Here is a 23581-nt window from a genome sequence, read left to right on the forward strand (position 1 = left end):
GTTTGTTGTTAACACAACGTTTCGGCTGATATTATACCCTCCAGATTTCATCAGGTGTCTTGGGGTAATTTCGAACCTGGGTTCTCATTCCTAATGTATTTTCGATGTTGTTGTTGTTGTTGTTGTTGTCCAGACCACGACACCATATGCCCGTGGACATACGGCGTAGTGGTTAGAAGCGCAAGCAACTAACCCCAAGATTCCGAGTTCGATTCCAGGCAGTGATCTGAATGATAATAATAATAATAATAATAATAATAATAATAATAATAATAATAATAATAATAATAATAATAATGATAATAACAACAACAACAACAACGGAAAATACCTTAGGAATGAGAACCCAGGTTCGAAATTTCCCCAAGACACCTGATGAAGGCTGGAGGGTATATCAGCCGAAACGTTGTGTTAACAACAAACAAGATGAGGACAAAAATCCGTCAATCGTAAATAATGTAAATAATGTACATAATTTCTCATCTCTTAAATATAGAACTGCAATATGCACACTATATATACATATGTATGTGTATAAAGACACATACATATATAAAGTAACGATTATTTGCCAACCTATTGTTTGGGGCGAATGCTACTGTTATTTAACGCCAGCAGACATTGTCTCCAACTGGCTATACGACACACGATCTGTGTCCATATATTTTCGAACCCCCACCCAGCACAAAGCAGTATCTGTGGACCGTACGGTTTCAGGGTTATTTTTTCTTCATCGGCACAGAATTGAGATGGCGCTTCTAATCACCCGTTCGAAAATATATAATTTTCTAAGTGACAAACACTTACTGATCTAATAAATAGAAACATGGTTGTCCCTAAATTTTTCAACGAGAGAAATTGAGTAGCAGCATTTTAAAGTAATGTTTATTTGTAAACCTAATATGGCAGTCCCGTTTGGGGCGAATGCTACTGGCTATATATACATACACATATCATATATTGAAGCCATCCTCATCAAAATATGACAGATCGTCAGGTCATCTCTCACGTATGAGTGATGTTAATATTCCGAAACAACTTCTCTGTATTCCATTTTCTCGCCCTCTGTCTCTCCCTGTCTCTTTCTCCCCCTCTCTCTCTCTTTAGCTTTTAGAGAAGGAATAAAGTAGTTATAGATGTGCTACGTTTGTGTATTATCGTGGTATAACATGACCGTGAGAAAATAACTTCTCTTTCGAACCACATAGCTAATGATTCTGTACCACTGTATGGCACCACGGCAATTGTCTTTTACTAAAGTCCCGCGTCGAGCAAAGCCTTGTGGGTGAATTTGGTAGACTGAAACAGTGTGCAAACCTGCTGAATATGCATATGTCTGGGGATCCGGAAAAAATTCCTCTTCGACAAAATCCCTTCGCACTAATCACCCTAGGAAAAAAATCCTCTTAGTTAAAGTGAGAAAGTGGACAATAAACCCTAAGTTATATTTCCGGTTAATTTTTGTTTTGTTTTTCTGTTTTACTTGTTTCTGTCATTTGACTGCGGCCATACTGGGGCACTGCCTTGAAAAATTTTTAGTCGAGTGCATCGACCGCAGAAAAATCAGCATTTTAAGTTTTATATTCCGCCACCCACCCATCCCACACACACATACATATACACGCCATTTTTTCATTTTTCATTTTTTTCTGAAAATTTTGAGGGTATTCCACGTACATTCGGAGATTATGAATCTGAAAACTACTTTTCTCTAAAATTTCAGATAGCCATCTCCTACCATGCCCCTATCTACACCAATCTTCCTGATGTTTTTAAACTCGTTCACAATCAACCCACTCAGTATTATTTTTTTCTGTTATCGCAAACTTTCGGGTTTGAATATTCGCTACAAAAAATGTATTGTCATTCTTCGCAAAAAGATAATAAATATAATAATAATAATATAATAATAATAATATAATAATAATAATAATAATAATAATAATAATAATAATAAAATAATAATAATAACAATAACAATAATAATAATAATAATAATAATAATATAATAATAATAATGATGATGATGATGATGATAATAACAACAACAACAACAACAACAACAACAATAATAATAATAATAATAATAATAATAATAATAATAATAATAATAATAATAGTCATAATTCATTGAGGACTTTTCCAGGCACAAATTAACTGAAGCTAGGATTAAAAATCGAATTTACATTTTTATTAATTGTGAAACAAATTTAAAGTCTTTTGTTTTCTTCTCTCTGCACTTGGTTATTAATGAAAATGAATTGACCTGTTGATCTTCCCCCGGTCGTTGAAGGTTTAACAGAATCATGGCACCGCTCTGTCCGAAGGGCAAACGTTCAAATATACCTCTGATCGTTTCTATCTTTCTACATTCCTTTTATTCTGTCTTTCACTTCTATTTAGACATGATACTGTCTGATGACGACAATGGTGGTGATGTTAGTGGTGATGATGTTGGTGATGATAGTGGTAGTTGCAGTGATGATGGTGAATGTTTTTGACTTGTAAAACACATATCTTGAAGTAAATGCTTTCCCTTTTGCTAGAAATCAGAAAATATGTACATTAAGTAGTAAAAACCCTTGTGTTCTGTTATTTTATTCTATTTATTCATTTTCGATTGAATATATGTTTCTTTATTTAAAAATTGGAATTTTGGAAAATAAAAGTCTTTTTACAACAGCGATTTCCGTTTTGTGTAAAAAGTAAATTCAAGAGATTTGGCTGTTATTTCTAGCATCTGGATGCACCTTCAAGGCTTAACTTCGTGCACTGGTTGAAAATCACCTACGCCTGAACGAGTTTAAAATCATCTGGAATATTAGTGGTGGTGTGCGCAATGTGGGAGTGGGGGTGTCAATTTTTTTAAAAAATTAAATTCCATAAAAGGAAAATTTTCAGAACATCGTAATTTTTGTATTTTGCTACGCGGAATCAATCCCACTCAAAAAAAAAAAAAAAAAGAAAGTCGCAAAAAAGTGAAAAACGAAAAAATTAGGTTGGTGTGGGGGCGGAGATTTAAATTTTGAAATGGCGATTGGGAATCTTTGTTGCCGAAAACATCTGAAGCTGTAAAAAAAAATTCTGGGGACGATAAAGTCGGCTAAAAATTCTTCAACGCGGTGCCCCAGCATGGCTGCAGTAATAATGACTGAAACAACTAAAAAGGTAAAAAGAAAAATAATCAAAAAATGTAACCGAGGGGTTTTATACGCTTTCGCACTAAGGGGGTTTGTCCGACTGTGTTTTGTTCTAGTGGACTTTTGTCCTACACTCCTATATATGTGTCTATTAATGTTTGTGTTTTCTGCCACTACCGCTTGACAACCGGTGTTGGTTTGTTCACGTTCAGCAGAAAAGAGTGGTAGAATATGCCAGGATTAAAAATAAATACTGTTTGTTCAGCTAAAACCCTTAAAAGTGCTTTAGCATGGCTGCAGTCCAATGACTGAAACAAATAAAAGATGTATATGCGTAGTTGTATGTATTATAAGCAAAGTATATAATCCAAGGCCTGAGATTGACCCCCAGTGCTCGATACCGAAAGGATAAAAAACAAAGTGGACCCTCGGTGGTATTTCAGCTCAGAAAGTAAAGACAGAAGAAAAGCCGCTAAGCGATAGGTTCCGTCTGCTGAGGATCCTGCCAGTTCGCTGCCTAAAGCGAAATAAATAATAAATAAAATCTACTTTCCACCAGTAGTTTTCAACCATTTCTCTTTTTTTTTTGCCTATGGACCCCTTGAATTCCTATTTTATTCAGAGGTTGGGACCCCCAGAGCCATTCGATTTCCAAAACTCCTATTATATTTTTATGACTAAATATTATTAGGAATTGTATAGAAAATAATTTTGTGGCTGTGTGGTAAGAAGCTTGCTTCCCATCCACATGGTTTTGAGTTCAGTTCCACAGTGCGGAACTTCGAACAAGTGTTTTCTACTATAGCTTTGGGCCGACCGCAGCCTTGTGAGTGGATCTGGTAGACGTAAACTGAAAGAAGCCCGTCGTATATATATATGTGTGTGTGTGTGTGTCTTTTTTTCCCCACCACTGTTTGACAACCGGTGTTGGTGTGTTTACATCCCTGTAATCTAGCGGTTCGGCCGATGTATTAGGCTTTAAAAAAATAAGTATCAGGCGTAAAGAAAAATAAGTACTGAGGTCGATTCATTCGACTAACAATTTCTTCAAGGTGGTGCCCCAGAATGGCAACAGTCTATTCACTGAAACAAATAAAGGTAAAAGAAGACAAAGGAAATATTTTGTGTATTATGGAAATATTTCCAGTCTATGGAACCCTGTTAAGAACCATTGCTTCACACAAGCGAACTTCTTTTATTTGTTTTCACCAAATTCAGCCAACCTTAGCAATGACCCTCCTGCGTGTTAAGTACTTCTATTTCCTGTTTTCGATTCAAAAGAATTTAGTATAATAATTATTTCTGAAGACTTCAAAGAAATTCCTGTCAACACCATCAAGGCTCGTTTAAACAAAGCTGGTCATCAACATACATACAAACAATTACACACATACACAATCACACACATACGCTATCTCTCATTCTCTTTCTCTCAGCTTGTCTCTCATTATCTCTCTTGCTCTCTGTTTTAATGTCTCTATTTCCTTCTCTCTCTCTCTCTCAGACACACACCCGTACACATACTCATATGGCGTTATACACAGGTGGTACGTAAGCAAAACAAAGGTAAATTTATTCCTTGTTGTAGAAAGTTTTCAGAAAATGTCAGCATTGAGAAGCTGCTCAATGAAGGTGGTAGCAAGCGAAAAATAAGGAACAAAGAAATACCTATTTCTTTACTACCTACAAGGGGCCAAACACAGAGAGGACAAACAAGGACAGACAAACGGATTAATTGATTATATCGACCCCAGTGTGTAACTGGTACTGATTTAATGGAGCCCGAAAGGATGAAAGGCAAAGTCGACCTCGGTGGAATTTGAACTCAGAACGTAGTGGCAGACGAAATACTGCTAAGCATTTCGCCCGGCGTGCTAACGATTCTGCCACCTACACAGTATTCATTTTTACAGCAAAGTTAGAGGCGACTGTAGTACCAGCATGTCGCCTCTGCTCTTGTGTCCCTTATATAGACATATAAATATCTTTTCTCTTTTACTTGTTTCACTCATTTGACAGCGGCTTTGCTGCTTTGATGATTTAAGTCGAACAAATCGACAAAAGTACTAATTTCATTTAAGTCCGTTTCCTATTCTGCTGATTTCCTTTTCCGAACCGATTTGTTACGATGACGTTAAAGAAACTAACACCAGATGCCAGGTGGACTAAATGACGGACTAAATATTTATATAATTGCAGCGTAGAAGGTGTTTATAAGCTATTTAAGAAACACACAAAAACCGTTAGATTCACTTCAACATTTAAATTTAACTAGCAGTATCGCCCGGCGTTGCTCGGGTTTGTAAGGGAAATAACTATATAAGCATTTTTAGAGGGTTATAGCCAAAAAATAGCAAAAAAATGCATTAAAAATGGAAACAAAATGATGGTAATTTTTTTTTAAATCGTTGACTCATCGTAGACATTTTTAGAGAGTTACTTCCCTTATATAATAGCGAATAAATGCATTAAAATGGAAAAAGTGATGGTAATTTTTTTTTTAAATCGTAGACTCATCGTAGACGCACGCTAGTACCCAGAAGGGCTCGATATGAATCACGACTATAAGATACCCGGTTTTGGTTAAACTGCACCGCAAAATGTGGGAGTAGTTAGGAATCTAAATCGTAGGAGACAGACACACAACTTGACTTTTATATATAAAGATTTGCCAAAATATTTTCGTCGCTTTGAGACCGCGACCTGTTCATTGAGAAAATTCCGTGCTGCATCTGAGAAAGTAACAGTTAGTTCATGATATATATGTACGTATGTATGTATGTATGTATGTATGTATGTATGTATGTATGTATGTATGTATGTATGTATGTATGTATGTATGTATTTATGTATATATATATATTGGCCTGCTCGCTTAGCCAGCGGGGTGGCGTCATTCGAAGGCTAAAACAATGCGAACGCATTGTAACCAGCGATGTGTAACTACATCTGATGGACTGGTCGGAATTTATGTATATACGTATGTGTGTGTAGGCGTATCTGTGTGTGTGTACATGTGTATGTACATGTGAACGTATGTTTATGTACTGATATGTGTCTGTTCAAATTGTATACATGACTGTTATTTTGTTGAAGGTTGTATACACACACGTAGACATACATATGCATATACATTTATATAAACACGGAGAGAAATATTTATTGATGTTGATATATATGTATGTATATGTATATGTATAAATATAATACGTATGTATATATGTATATATGTCTGTATGTATATATGTATGTATGTTTGTATATATGAATGTATGTATGTATGTATGTATGAATGTATGTGTGTATGTATGTATGAATGCATTCATGTAAGGAGTGTAAGACAAAACCGTCTCGGACAAAATCCCTTCGGACAACCCCTCTCCAAGTTAACCCCCTAGGTTATATTTTCGGCGGAGGTGTACAATAAGCATCTCACCCTAATTTTTCTTCTTTACTACAGAATTCGAAGTTTTCGGCAACGGAGATTCCGTTTCTGACAAAAAGTCAGAGGGTTATTTTTCCCTAAAATTCAATTTTGATCATGACGATGACGGTGATAAATGGTGCTGAGTTTAGTGATGATGATGATGATGATGATGATGATGATGATGATGATGGTGGTGGTGGTGGTGGTGGTGGTGGTGGTAATGATGATGATGATGATGGTGGTGGTGGTGGTGATGGTGGTGATGTTGGTGGTGGTGGCAGTGGCGTTGTTGAAGGTGGTGAAGGTAGTGCCGATGGTAGTGGTGACGATGACGTTGATGTTGATGACGTTGATGATGATGCTGATGATGACGACGACGATGATGATGATGATGATGATGATGATTATGATAGTGGTGGTGGTCAATGTTTTTGACTTGTAAACCACATTTGAATTTAATGCCTTCCCTTTTTATGTTTGAATTCAGAAAATATGTACATTTGGTAGTAAAGTCTACTGTCTTCGGTTATTTTATTCCACATATTTATTTTCGATATTCTATATTTTTGTATATGCAAGAATTGGAGTTTAGGAAAATTGAAGTCTTTCGGCACCACGATTTACGTTGTTTGGTTACGTATAATTGAAAAAAAATTTAAGAGATTTAGTTGATATTTCTAGCATGTACAGAGACCTTGAAGGCTTAACTGCATGTACTGGTTGAAAGTCATCTACGCATGTGCAAATGAGTTAACGCGTTTGAAAACTTTCGGAATATTAGTGTGGATTCGAGGCGGGTGGGAGGTGTGTCATTTTTTTTTCTTTATAATCGAAATTTCAGAAAACTTTTTTTCAGAATCATAATCATAATGGCCGTATTTTTCTACAAAATTTTTTAAATAATTTTCGCACGAAAGGAAGAAAATCGCGTAGGGTTGAATTTAGATTATGAAAAAATGTCAATTTTTTTCTGGTCAGAGTCGGAATCTGCGTTAATGAAAACGTCGGAATCTGAAAGAAAAAAAAGAAAAGAAAAATGGGGTGGAGTACTTTTTGTATACCTCCGCCCAAAATGTAACCAGGAGATTTTGTCCGATTTTGCACTTTAACTTAAGGGATCTTGTCAGAGTGATTTTGTCGCAGACGAATTAGTCCGGGGGGATTTTCTCCTAGGAGGTTTTGTCCTGATCCCGTAAGTATGTATGCATGCATGTATGCATGTGTGTATGTATGTATGCATGTATGCATGCTCTCGCACGTCTATGTCCGTAGGCACGGTCGCGTGCCTTTTTCTCCTTCCCTTGATATTGCACGACATTAAACAAGTTGAGTGATTCTTTTATATAATTAGATATTTTGTGCGTTAGTGTATGTATATGTAAATATATAATTCTAAAGTGTCTGTGTAAACAGGTTTGTGTATACGTTTCAGACACACGAGATATGTGGTCAAAACAGACGAAATATATCAACATTTTGAGAATATCTTTTTTTTTGTGCCTCTTGATATTGTCTCGGAAGGGCTTAAATGCCCCCACATGTACATACTGTCGCTAACATAGTCGAAGTAAGGTCGATGATAAATTGCTAGGAACGGCTACAAAACGAAATACTTGGCAATGAGATCTTTGTTTTGTTTCTGTGTAGCGGCTTGTTTCCTAGATCGTTTTTGTTTAATTTTAGCGTTCCTAAGAATTATCAATGTGGACTGGCAAAAGTTGTTTATGGTTATCGCAGCTGGTATCTTTCATTTAGTCATTCGAATTTCACCGTTTCCGATCAACAGACTGGTTCGGAAACGTGAAATTTGAATCATTAGATTTGAGGTGACAGCTGCAGTAGCTACACGCACATACATACACAAACACACACACACACACACAGACACAGATATATCTTTATATATAAAAGTGAAGTTGTGTGTCTGTCTCCTACGATTTAGATTCCTAATTACTCCCACACTTTGCGGTGCAGTTTAACCAAAACCGGGTATCTTATAGTCGTGATTCATATCGAGCCCTTCTGGGTATTAGCGCGGGTCTACGATGAGTCTACGATTTAAAAAAAAAATTACCATCATTTTTTTCCATTTTAATGCATTTTTTCGCTATTATATAAGGGAAGTAACTCTCTAAAAATGTCTACGATGAGTCAACGATTTAAAAAAAAATTACCATTTTTAATGCATTTTTTTGGTATTTTTTGGCCATAACTCTCTAAAAATGCTTATATAGTTATTTCCCTTACAAACCCGAGCAACGCCGGGCGATACTGCTAATTATATATATATATATATATATATATATAATATATATATATATATATATATATATATACACGTATTTGTTTCTATATATAGAGAGATGCTTATATATATGAATATGTATGCATTGTGAGAGAGAGGATATTTATTTTACTATCTCTTAGTACTTAATGTATTTATATCTGAGGTCCGAAATTTTTAGTTTAATCAAATTCGTTATTTAATAATCCGATAACTCCTTTCAACTTGTGATTTTAAATTGTGACACTTTCTTGTCTGTTGTCATCCATTTATCGCGTGTTTTAGACAGTAATATAACAAGCTCTCGACTTCTAGTATCACCATTATCATGTGAAATTTTCCGCCACATAATGTAAAAAAAAGATCCGCTGATGCCTTTAGAGCCGACAGCTGTTTAAGTATTTCGCCATTTTATATCGATAATGAAGGATATAAATCCATAAATTAGCAATTATTCTCTACAGAAATTTCCTCTCTGACGCATTGACACTGAAAATGACTCAGCAGAAGAGTCAAATCAGCGAGACACGTACAATTGCTGTTATTTTAGAATGTAATGTCGTAACAAGGGCATGTTAACAATGAGTATATAATTTTGTTTTACTTTTCACTTACATGATATATTGATGTAGCTTGTACAAAAGAATGTAAATGTTATTACCAAGCATTAGGCTACTGTAGGCATACTAGTCTAATCTTTAGAGTAATCGTACAAATCGTTCCACAATCTGTTTGTTAGATAGTATTATGTGCATGACTAATACATCTTATTTATGACTTTTTCATAGTATGCAGTAATTCTGAAAATTGCGATGATACTTGTCTGTAAATCTTTAGTTAGTTTCATTCGGTAGTCGGTATGGTATTAGTAAAAAACATGATTCACAAATCATATTCTCATTTAAATATTACTTAGAAATAGAATAGAATAAATATAAGTATAACCGTATTATTTATTATTTGTTAATGTACATAGATACCAAAAAAAATAGTTCATATTTGAAACTGAATGTATGCAATAATCTTTTTAAACTTTTGTTTATAAATGTTTTTTGCATTAAAATAATTTCTCTTTTAGATCCCTTGCTGTTCACCGAATAAAAAGGCATCTTTGTAATTGAAAAACGAAAGTAACTTTCCATTATAATCCATTTTATGAAGTAGTATTAAGACTTGATTAAAATGAATATTTTAAATCAGGTTTATTCTCACTGGAATGACCACGAAGGAGGCAGTTATTGGTATTTTCTGTTATAACAATCGAACTTTCATTCGCAACAAATGCAACATACTTCGAAATAATATGCATATAGAAAAGAAAGAGAAAAAAAAACTATTTGACGAAAATTCAGAAGAAATATCCTACAGAGTAAACATAGGGTTTTAAAAGTTTAAATGAAAGCATACAATTAAGAAAAGAAACAGGAAAGATAAAATATTTTATAAGGGCGTAAATTCGAAAAAATTAATGGTTGTATTCATTCATTTTAAAATTCTTCTTTTTATGTTCATATTGAATAAAGATATCAATCTCAGGGGGAAGCGCTTACGAAGTTTCTATATTATATTGCATAGAATTATTGTCATCGAATATAATTTAGTCTTGAGTTTTAGACAAGATTACAGTGAATTACATTTTCATTCTTCCCACGATTGAATGGATATGTTATTCTTATTTCGGTTTACATGTAACTTCACAATATATATCGTCAGTTACATTGTAGTGTGTACTTTATTAAAAGATCTTAACTATACTGACACTTAACTGTACTTACCAAAACTTTTACAAAAGAGAAGCAAGGAAGTAATTTAAAATTGCACTGGAAACTTCAAAACATTATTTCCCCGCTTATTATCTTTAATGTACAAGTAACTATATTGCAGTTTAGTATATATTACCGTAACTATTTCTACCAATAACAATTTCCTGATACCATTCATGATCAACGCTGTTCTTGTTTCTATCGCCTGATACATCTCTTTCTACGTCACGAAAACTTTCTAAATTATGTTATGAATATCTAAATCCATTATATTCTCTAATTCACAGCTATTTTGATTAGCGTATCAGCAAACCGAACTGTAGAAATTTATTTGTTACATAAATTGGAGTTTTTTTGTTTTTTGGGGGTTTTTTTTCTGTATTATAAAGATTTATATAGTTCATTGACATTTTCTCGATTATTACTGGTATAGCAAAAGTTACAGAGAAAAGGTACCAGATATTCTTAGGTGGACGGAAACAAATATTATAGTAAATTTATTTCCATTTTTAGCATCCTTCGCAGTCCACCATGATGTAAACTTTTAAAATGAGAAATAATAGTTTCTTTAATCTTTTAGTCTCCGATTTAGTTGTATTTTGAGAGGTTACCTTATTTACCATAATGGCTTTCTATTCAGTCTCACTTTAACTTTAGTTATTTAAAGGTTTATTAGGGACATACACAAGTCTATCGCATAATGTAACAGATTTTGGACAGAAATACAACTATACATAAATGTTTTTGCTTTGAATATTAAATGTGCAGAATTTCTATTGTTATCATCAAATAAAAATCAGTGTTCAATTATGTACAACACTAGTTATCCCAAATTTACGAGTCATATTGTATCACAAAAAAACATAATAGATGCTTCCTAATCCGCATGACAGGCAATCGTGACCGATCATTAACAAGTGTGTTTTTCTTCAAATGTAAAAAAAAAGAACATACACGCAGTTTCCTTTCTCTTTATAAATTTTCCTTTCTCTTTATAAATTCTCCTTTGTAACAAAATCTCCCCCCAAATATCATATACACACACACACAGACAGACGCACATGCAAGCGCATACATATATAAAGTGTGCTGACAGATACACACATAGACACCACACGCATATCCAAATGTGTGTCTGTATGAGTATACAGTGCATATGTCATGTATGTGCATATGTATATGCTTGCATGTGTATTCTGTGTATATATGCGTGTAGATGCGAACGCATTGTTCATCCATATGCGTGTGCATGTATATGAGTGTATGGGAGTGTTCTGTAAGAGCTGAGCTTGGGTTAAACAACCACAACACACACGTATCATCCAAACGCTTACACACATATAGCCATCATGCCTACCACTCCACAGTTTTGTCCCTTTATTAACAATGTTTACATTACTTTTAGATTTGCCTTTCATAATGATTGAAAGTTATAAAACTTCAGGGAGGTTTGCTTGTCGTCTTTGTTAAGTCAAGCTACGACGAAATGGGTTTCGTGAATGTCCAAGTATGCAAAGTGTAGGCATAAGAGAAAGATTGAATGAATACATATGTGTGAACATGTATGTACTTATGTTATATTCTTTTACTCTTTTACTTGTTTCAGTCATTTGACTGCGGCCATGCTGGAGCACCGCCTTTAGTCGATCAAATCGACCCCGGGGCTTATTCTTTGTAAGCCCAGTACTTATTCTATCGGTCTATTTTGCCGAACCGCTAAGTGACGGGGACGTAAACACACCAGCATCGGTTGTCAAGCAATGCTAGGGGGACAAACACAGACACACAAACATAGACACATGCACACACATATATATACATATATACGACAGGCTTCTTTCAGTTTCCGTCTACCAAATCCACTCACAAGGCATTGGTCGGCCCGGGGCTATAGCAGAAGACACTTGCCCAAGATGCCACGCAGTGGGACTGAACCCGGAACCATGTGGCTGGTTAGCAAGCTACTTACCACCACACAGCCACTCCTTTTCTTTAAATATTTGAATTCTTCTTCAAAGGAAAGGGCTGGTTTTGAGCAGAGAAATAAAAAGTTCCATTACTGAAGTAGTTTCAGATTTCGACACAAGGTAAGCAATTTTAGCGGGGAAGGATAGCCAATTACTTCGGCTACAGTGCTCAACTGGTGTTTATCCTATCGACTTCACAACAATGACAGGCAAAACGGACCACGGTGACATACGAAATCAGGACCTAAACACTCGAAAGAATTGCTGTTAAACATTTTTGCTAGATGTAAAAACAATTCTGCCAGATTGCGACCTTCCATCGCTGGAAATGGATAACAAACGCGATAAATACTACATGCTTAAATTTAGAAGTCCTTTATAAATTTTACTAATCCGGTCATACATTATGCATCTAAAGTGCATATTAACAGGTTACTTACATTGTTTGAAATACCTAGCATTTGAAGGTTTCCATTTGATTATTTACTAACATAACAGAATGTAACAGTAATTGTTTTTCATAGAGATCTTCAAGTTACTTAATTATTAGTAATATCTCCAAGTTACTTTGTAACAAAGCTGCAAGCTTTCAATATCTGAATCAAATTAGTCCAGTAATTTTTTTAATGATAGTGAAAGTAAGGAAATTTGTGCATCCGTATAAAGGCTGTGGATTACAGTTTAGCTTACGAACATATTCATATGAGTTCATTTTTATGTATTTGTATATGTGTGCCACGCGAAGACTTTATTGTGACATCTGTTTTCCTTTGTTTTCGGCTCGTAGATAATTGTCCATTTGTACTTGAATGTATGGATGGTTCTCTTTCGTAGAACAAATTTCTTAAACAAGCATTCAATATCCTCCTGCCATCAGATGAATTCAGATTCAAATCTCTTCTTTCTCTCGTGTTGCTTGTAGCAGTAATTCTTTATCTCCCTTCTTACGTTCTCAGTCACCCAGCGAAATTGCGAATTTAAATATAATCGTATATAACGAAGACACTCGTCGAAAATATATTTTTGTGGGTGTATAATTTGTTTACAACAAAATTGTTCGTATAAAATGATTGCTCCAGACTACATTCTATCATTTTTTTCAAAATTTCGATTATATCGTACATTTGTATTCCTTTGTGTGTGTGTGTGTGTGTGTATGTGTGTGTGTGTGTGTGAGCGCGTGCGCGTATGTATGTGTGCGTGTGTGTGTGTGTGTTTTATATTTGTGCTCGTGTGTGTGTATGTGAATGTAAGAATGAATGAATAAGATTTAAATTCATGTTTTTGCTAGCTGATAAAAAAGTAGAGAAGAGCAAAAAAGAAGAAATATTGCTGTGAACAACACCACACGCTAAACAGATGAGATTTCAACGTGACTTATTCCATTGACGGAAGATTCGAATAGACATAATTTGTTTAGAATAAACTGTTCATTACTAAATGTTGCATCAGACGTCTTTCGACTGTTTTATTCAAAATTTCAATTACAAGGCATTTATATATAAATCTCTACTTTTAAAAGAAAACATTTAAATTCATGCTTTTTCCAGGCGTTAGAGAATGTCAGACAGGCGAAGAACAATTACTGTTGCAAACAACACCATAGTAGAAGAACTGGATATCAATGTGGTCTGGTATATTGAGTGAATGTGTCGAATACACAGTACGACACTAGATACAATGGCTAAGAAATTCTCTCTCTGAATACGAACCATTAATCATTCAATGAGCTCATGGATTATCTGCTAACTGAAAGTTGACGGGAATATTTTAGTATTCGAGTGAATGCAATAAAGTTGGCATCAGACATCTTTATACTACTTTATTCAAGATATATATATATATGTATATATATAGGCGCGCGCGCGCGTGTGTGATTGCGTGTCTGTGTGTATGTTCAAGATATAAATACGTGTGTGTGTGCGTGTGTGCGTGTATGTGTGTATGTGTGTGCACGCACGAGTTAATGGGTAGAGCAAAACAACGTATTAATGCAGGTTTCTCACTTGAGGCGCAAAAATAAATAGCAGCAAGAGCGTCCAACCTACATTGAGGTATGAGCCCGTGATACAGAGAAGAAGAAGAAGAAGAAGAAGAAGGAGGAGGAGGAGGAGGAGGAGGAGGAGAAGAAGAAGAAGAAGAAGAAGAAGAAGAAGAAGAAGGATCAAGACGAGGAGGACTAGGAGGAGGGGGAGAAAGAGGAGGAGGAGAAGAAGAAGAAGGAGGAGGAGGACTAGGAGGAGGGGGAGAAAGAAGAGGAGGAGAAGAAGAAGAAGAAGAAGGAAGAAGAAGAAGAAGAGAAGAAGAAGAAGACGAAGAAGAAGAAGAAGAAGAAGAAGACGAAGAAGAAGAAGAAGAAGAAGAAGAAGAAGAAGAAGAAGAAGAAGAAGAAGAAGAAGAAGAAGAGGTAGTGGTGTGTCTTTCGAAGGACCCATGTCACCTTCGTCATCGTATTTGTTTTGGGAAGAATGATTCTATTCTCTGTTTCGGTTCAATTTCTGATGTTCACTCTGATTAGGGAATCATCTTCCTCGTTTTGCCCTTGGCACTGCTTCTGCTGATACGGATAGCTTTTTCAGTTACTTCGTCAACGAAAAATGAAGTGGAGCTGTTGGTTACGATTAGGTGAAGGGGAAATTGTTTGCTGTCTACTGTAATCATACACTAAAATTCTCGGTTTTCCGAGATTTAGGCAATGGTTCCTTTGGTTTGGAGAATCGATATGATATTGATTTGATTTGATAAAAACAGCGGTGGAGTAAAACGTCCAGACGATGAGCGTATGGAACGGAGAAGGTTACAAGTGTTTGTGTTTTACAATTTGGCCACATGCTGAAGGCTAAGATGAAGGAAAAGATTTCTGCTGAATATACCAAATGAGTGAAAAAGCTATGCAGAATCAAGGTGAATGACAAAACCAATTCAGAGGCATCAAAGCTTAATCTGTAGGCGTGGTCCGCTACTGCACGAGAGTCGTGTCATGGAGGAAGGAAGATCTGACCATCATGGACAGAAAAAAAACTAGGAAGATAAAGACCATGCTCGGGTGCCTTCGTACAAAACTAAATGTAGCAAGGCTTTATTTACCCAGGAAGGTGGAAGAATATTAGTTAAATAGAGAATAACGTTACGGAGGAAATCAAGTCCTTGCATACTTATTTGAAAGAAAACGATGAAGAGTGTTGCAGGCTGCACTGCGTGAGGAGGTGATCAGTGAGCACAAAATGAAGACTAATGATGGAAAGGTTATCAACTGGAAAGAGAAAATCCTACACGGAGGGTTTTTCCAAAAAACATCGGATATCCATGTCTTAACAATCGAGGAGATGGTTAAAACATGGATTTTAAGGGGGACAGAAGGATTGATCTTACTACAAGCAAAGTTTATCATTGCAGGATTTGAAACCTAAAACTAAAAACCACAACAAATATCGTAAAGCATTTTCTGTGACGGTGCAACAATAATTTAGGCAAATAATTTAGGAGTGGAGTTAGTTGATTAAATTTTCCCCAGTACCTTGAGTGATACTTATTTGACCGATTTCGAAATTACGAAAGGCAAAGCTGATCTCCATGGAGTTTCAACTCAGAAAATAGATAATGTAACTATATTCTATATAACAGTTAACTGATGCTCGAACAATTCTGCCAATCCACTAATAACCAACAAAAGAAAAAGAAGAATTGAATCAGCTGATTTACATTTTTTAGTTCCATTCTAACGAATAATTAATTACTGCTTCAATGACATTAATAACGTTAAAACACACAAAAAAAGAATTATTAAGTATTAACATAGAAAACAAGAAAAGAAAACGTTAGTTTTAATGTTCACAATTTAATGTTGTTGAATATCGCTTTGGTTTAACTCTTCAAAAAATTAGGAGTTCGTCGTGTAGAAAAGCTATTCTTATATAATTTTGTAGTTATGATACTTAAGTATTCTTATAACGCTCCATCAATTACATAAAACCATCATATATCTCAATTATTGGTTAAAAACATAAAACTAAAATAAGAAAGGATTCCAAATATTAAACCATTTTTTCTTCGACAATTTATTTGGCAGATAGAACAAAAAATAGAAAAAAAAAGACATTTATATTGATCGTTGAACCTATTTTTAACTTTGTTTATTGTTGTTGGAATGACGATGATGACACTAGCAGAAGCAAAATAATAATAATAATAATAATAATAATAATAATAATAATAATAATAATAATAATAATTATAATAATAATAACAATAATAATAATGATAATAGTAATAGTAATAGTAATGATAATAATAATAATAATAATAATATAATAATAATAATAATAATAATAATAATAATAATAATAATAATAATAATAATAATAATAATAATAATAATAATAATAATAATAATAGTAATAATAATAATGACGATGATGATGGTTATAATTATTTGATGAAAACTCTCAGCTTATTTCGCTGGGTATGATGGAAAGTGTCAGCTGTCGACAGTCAGCAGACAAAGGTGACACTTGTTTATTGATCATGCGTCAAGAACCCGGTGTAGAACTTTTACAGTTCCAAGCAATGAGGATTTTTGTAGGTGTTCTGTCTTTATATTTGTACCGATCTTTTTGAGCCATGTTGGTAGCTGAGTGCTGATACTTACAAGCGAGTCAGTCATTACTGGTATTACGTCCTCTCTCTTCATTGCTCACAACCTTCGTGTTTCCCACTTTAAATCGTCGTAGTTGCTCAGTTTTACTTCTTTCTCTTTATTTCTATTGTTACTGGGATACGCCATGTCGAATATCATGCATGTATTTTCTTTCTTGTTAACCAGAACAATGTCAGGTTTTCGATGTGTGATCTGATGGTCACAATAAATCATTGCATCCCACAGGATTTTACTGTCCTCATTCTCGGTTACTCCTTCTCGGATTTGGTCATGCCACTTCTTTGCTCTGTGTCGGCTGTAATCTCCACAGAACTCCCAATGGATCATTCTTGCGGAGTGCTGCTGAGGTGTGCAGCATTGTTTGTGTGTGTGTGTTTTGGTGGGTGGGGATTGCAAACTCTCATCGGTATTGTATTGTGTCTGTTTGTTTTATTATGGGGACTGGTTGCACTATTTTGTTGTATTAAAGTTTGTATTGTATGCTGTATGTCTGTAATGTGAATTGTGTCGGGTATCCGGCCATTAGAGTACATTTTGTGGTGGTTGTTTATGTTATCGTATATTTATTATAAAGAGTGTGTCTTGTGTTTCTGAGCTGTTTTGTTTTGGTTGTTTTATTGAATTGACAGTGTCTGGCGCAGGATGTGAGCTTTTCCTAGCAGGGTTATTTCTTGGATAATATGCTGTGTTGAGCTGCTGCGTTTCTGTTCAAACGTTTTTTATTGTATCATACTCAATACTCCAATAGGTGCCGGTATTATTTGCACCTCCATACTCCACATCCTGATTACTTAAATTTCGGGGTCTTTGTGCTTTGACAATTTCTACACTTCTTTTCGGGCAATATTTTGGTCAGAATGGAGAACAATTTCTATCAGTAAGCAGGTGTTTTTTCCCCAATCCTTGATTATTATGCCTAAGCGAGTAGCTTCTCCTTCTATCCCAGATGATTGTGGCCTGGCCGTTGTTATGTATCTCCTTTGGTACATGTTTATATCATTTCTTGTTATTTTTTATGACGTAGTGTTAGCGTATTTCTAATGAATATAACTACTTACTCTGTCGTATTTGTATATATAATCAGATTTGGCAAGGAGTGGACGGCCAGAGATTATGGGGTCAACTGTCTCATTGTGCTGGTTGCATATTCCGCATTTGGTGTTAGGGCTTGTTTTTATTAGTTTGCTTTTATAGTTGTTTGTCGTCAGTTTTGGTCGTGTGCAGAGAGAATCAGTCCTTCCGCTTCAACTTTTAGTCTACTGTTTTATGAGACACTATTGGCTTTTACTTAGGCTCACTTCTCTGTCAAGCTTTGCAGGGTATTAGCCATGAAGTAATTTTCATCCGCCATTTCTTCTTAAGTATTTTTTTGTAGTTCTCTTTTCATGTTGTTGTTTTTTTTTATCCCTTTGACCATTTCTGCTGTGTTGTCATTTGAAATCAGTGTATCAGTAGTATATTTTTGTTTTATATTTTGTCGCCTCCTTGTGTACAGGGAAAAGAATTTTCTTTTTTGTTGTGTTATTTTATTACATGTAGTAGTCCCCTACTTTTTGTTTCTAAGTACTTTTCACGCCCAACTGTTGTTATTTTATAGCAGTTCTTTATCTGTGTCAGGCCACGAGATCCTTCTTAGTGAGGTAATTATATACTGTCTGTACCTGATTTGGGGCGGTGACTGAGGTTTAACTTAAACAGTTTCCTGAGTTTTCTAAGTTTCTCAATTCACTGATCTTCCAGTTTATCATGTTAAAGTTGTAACTTATGATTGCTTATTATCTTTATTCAACAATAATTAATAGCATCAGGAGCATTATTAATGTCAAAAGGTAATCCTGATCTCCAAATCAACGCAGAGGTTATGTTAGAACACTGAATACTACGTTATTTACCGTGAGAGGATTTCTCATATGGAAACATAGTGCATAAAGCACTCGTAATTATATGGCTGACAAGCGAGAACCGTCTGCTATAGCCGCTATAACTGCTAGATCACGTGATTTCACCCTGCTATGGGTTCGTTACTGACACATGTACAACACCACAGGTTCTTATGAGAGATCCGCTCGAGATAAAGATTACAGTATTCTGTGTTCTAGCACAATCTCCACAGTAAGAGATCAATTAATCTTGATCTCTGTTGGTATTAATACTACTTCTGACGTTCTCATTCTTTAATAAGCCAACTGGCTATTTGTGATACCAATGCTTGAATAGTCACTGATATTTTATATATCAATGACGGGAGATCTGGCTGTTATGCCGCTGCTGGACAATAACCCTACCTTCTTTCTCACTTCCAGATCCAACTTCTTAGACTGTTGCGGTAAAAAAGAAGTTGGGTTTGAATGTGAGAAAGTTGACAGGCATACTGTCACCAACACCTCATAAAAGATACCATCTTTGTATGTACGTTTTAAGAAGTCAGTCACCAGATATACAAATTTTATAACATTAAATACTACAGCGTATCTTCTACTACTGAGAATGCATTTATTTTACTCCATTCAGTTCAAATAATATCTTGAAACTCTACTCCACTACAGTTTGATAATATAATATTCAGTTCATATATTTGCACATCATTTCATGGCATCTCCATGTTCTTTTAGATCAAGCATGGGATGCAAAGTAATCCTACATTTACACAGCATATGTATCACTGACTTAGTTGAAATACTGTCTCACATAATAGAATTAAAATGTGTAATACTGTGTAGCATATATACACAGGTGCAACTGATAAATTTCCCATCGCAGGGAACGACTAAATAAAAGCAATGAAATAAATAATCCAATACATAATTAGAATTCGTACTCACAGATATTCGTGACTTTTTATACTTTTCACAGCAGCATATGCGGTGAAAATTGATTATAGCTTATGGACATTGTAATAAACAGATCGGTTTTTAAGTATGAAAATAAAATAAAGACGAAACTGAGTTGCTGTATTAACAACTAGAGTAGGCTGTAATAGGATCATGAGAGAAAGGCAGAGAAACAATACCCGAGGGAGAATGTGGGCGCAAAACAGATAGTAAATTATCACATCGATGTCTTAAAATATAATCAAAATAGCTCAAGATCTGTACCAATAAAAATAAAATACTCTGATAAATAGGTCCATATTATAGAATGAAGGAAGGGTAATAATTAAAGCTTAAGTGGCAAAGAATAATATCAATCTATTTTGATATAATATTCTTATAAAAAATACCGTATCTGGGGAAATATAGGGAAATATAACTTAATCAATTAAATAAAGGGATCAACATTAAGTACTTTAAAACAATATTAATTTCAATAGCAAAATTATCGCTTCATTCTTACTAATTTCCGACACCGAATCCAATCCTACAATAGTTACCCTGCAATTTCTATCGAAATAGAAATATTCAAGTCAATGTTTACAAAAGTATGAAATGAGTGGTTAAAAACACTCCATTTATGAAATGAACGTTTTAAAAAAAAAATCTACTTTTATCAACATATAATTTTTTCCTATATCTGGTTTGGGAAATAAGATCGTAATAAAGTATCATGGTAACTCAAATATATTTTATATGAAACAAAAATATTAACACAAAGTGCTCATTTTTATTTTCATATAAAGTTTCTAACTCTCTGAGTGTAACATTTAATTAATTACTTAGTGTGAAATTAATTGATAAACACTTGTAAGAGAAAAGGAGGATACAAGGTATTTTTGTTACCAAGGTGAAGTAAACGATGACATCATATAATTCTAATATCCATATTAAATAATGGATTTCTTTGAATATGTATGCAGACACAGGATGACTGTATTAATTTCCAGCTGCCCGTATATACATGTGTATTTGCATATATGTGTACTCTGTTTTAAAATTACACATTTTCCCTCTTCATGTACATCCATCGGTGGATGCGCCTGGCTTAGTGGTTAGGGTGTTGGATTCATGATCGTAAGATTGTGGTTCCGATTCTTGGACCGGTGATGTGTTGTGTTCTTGAGCAAAATACGTCATTTCACGTTGCTCCAGTCCACTCAGCTGGCAAAAGTGAGTAACGCTGCGATGGACCCGCGCCCCTTCCAGTCGGGGAATATATACGTCATGGCGTCCGGCCCTGAGTCGGTATAACATAATATTCTTACAAAAATATATATACACACAGTACCAGTCTCCCCAGATCTTTCTATTTCATCTGACTTGTGAAACGGGTGACGTAAATTCAAATAAACTTTACTTATGCGTGAGTGTGTGTGTTGTATGTATGTATGTATGTATGTATATTCATGAGTGTACATGTGAGCTTGGGTATTCTTTTCTATTCTAGGCACAACGCCCGAAATTTTGGGGGAAGGGCCAGTCGATTAGATCGACCCCAATACGCAACTGGTACTTAATTCATCGACTCCGAAAATATGAAGGACAAATTCGACCTCGGCTGAATTTGAACTCAGAACGTAAAGACATTTACCGCTAAGCATTTTGCACGGCATGCTAACGTTTCTTATTTCTTTATTACCCACAAGGGGCTAAACACAGAGGAAACAAACATCAACCCCAGGGCGTAACCGGTACTTATTTAATCGACCCCGAAAGGATGAAAGGCAAGGTTGACCTCGGCAGAACTTGAACTCAGAAGGTAGCGGCAGACGAAATACTGCTAAGCATCTGGCCCGGTGTGCTAACGATTCTGCCAGCTCGCCGCCTTCGTGTAAGCTTGGATGTTATCGCGTCTGTGGATTTCCATGATTTGATTTACATATATTTATACATGTGCTTGCTAGTGTACATGAAAATATATGAATTTATTACATGATTAACTTCTAGATTGTATTACGTATGGCCCCTGTGCAATACACTCTTATGCCATCAGTGGTTTCCTATGTTAGTATATTCTACAACATTCCGTTACTAATTACCAATTTACCTTTGAAGAACTTAATCATCACTTGCTAAGAGACGAAAATAAAATTTGGGGTTTTCAATTCCTTTCAAAGTGAGTAAAACAAAACAGCTGACTTATACTTGATCTACCGTTTGCGCAGACATTTGATGGTTTTGAAGATACAGGACTGTATTTCGTGTGTGAAGGGATTTTGCAGTGCCAGTCACTTTCATTTCAGAAGGTCATATTATTGATTGCATTTACTTCTTTCCAATTAACACTATTGACTCTCTAATGATCTTTGTGTTAATTTGATTTATTACGGCTCAAGTTCGATTCTCACAAACGAGTAACACAGTAAGTTGGTCTCAACTTTATTGTATTAGAACAAATAATTCGATCCAATGAAAGACCTATAATACAGTTATTTAACTTGCTAAACCTAACAAGTATTCTTCAAAAGACTTTCGTTCAACTCAATCACAAACGAGCCGGGATTTCACAGTAACACTTACAATGAATTATTTGACTTCAGAAATATTGAAGCCAAACGAATCTTATTTGACAATGATAAGATTAAAGGCAAGTGAAGCTTCCTGATATTTGGATATAGATTTGAGAAGAATGGAAACATAATATCCTAGGCACTTCGTTATTTTTTCTACTCCTCCTCCATGCTCCAATATTAAAGTTGATATTGTAACTTTTTACAAAATGTGTTACTAAACTAATGTGCAAAAGGCTCAAAATCTATGTTCATAATCTAAAAGTGCATGAAAATACAACTGTGCAAAGCATTGTGTGTGGTGCATTATTATTCTAAGGGTCCACTGCTCATTTTCTTATATTTGATAATTCGGTGATGCACCGCATGAGAGTTTTATATTATCTATGGTTTTTCTTTATTTCAATAAAATGAGGTCAAACTAAGCACTATACGTTATTCTCACAGTAAATGAAGATATTCTATTCCCGAAAATATGATTTGGTCGCTCTGTTCTTACTATATCTGTGAATTTCAGTAAGATATTGTCGGGATTGAAACAGTGCCATCGTTGTGAAATATGAACAAATACATTAAAATTCAACGAATGCGAACCATTGTTAAATCATCAAAATTTTAACAAAAGTCAAACAGAAGGTATTTAGTCAAGTGAAAATTAACTTGCATATTTTAACTGAATGATAGAAATCAATTCAGTGTTTAATACCCTTCATGAATCGCCATCGTTTCAGATCAATGAAATTTGCTACACTTCATTAATTATCAAGTGAATTAGATGAGGCCTTTATTGGAATTCTTTGAGTAATCTAATATTTAAATCTTCACTAGTGGTTAGTATACAAATATCATAATTTAACCAAAGACTCATTTTCGCTAATTTCTAATCAAGAAAGTATTGTGTTCAATACTCTTTGAAAATGTCTGGTTTAACAAAATTACATGCTTGATAGATCCGGTTTG

The sequence above is a fragment of the Octopus sinensis genome, linkage group LG4 (genome assembly GCF_006345805.1).
Source record: "Octopus sinensis linkage group LG4, ASM634580v1, whole genome shotgun sequence".
In the NCBI taxonomy this organism is placed as follows: Eukaryota; Metazoa; Mollusca; class Cephalopoda; order Octopoda; family Octopodidae; genus Octopus; species Octopus sinensis.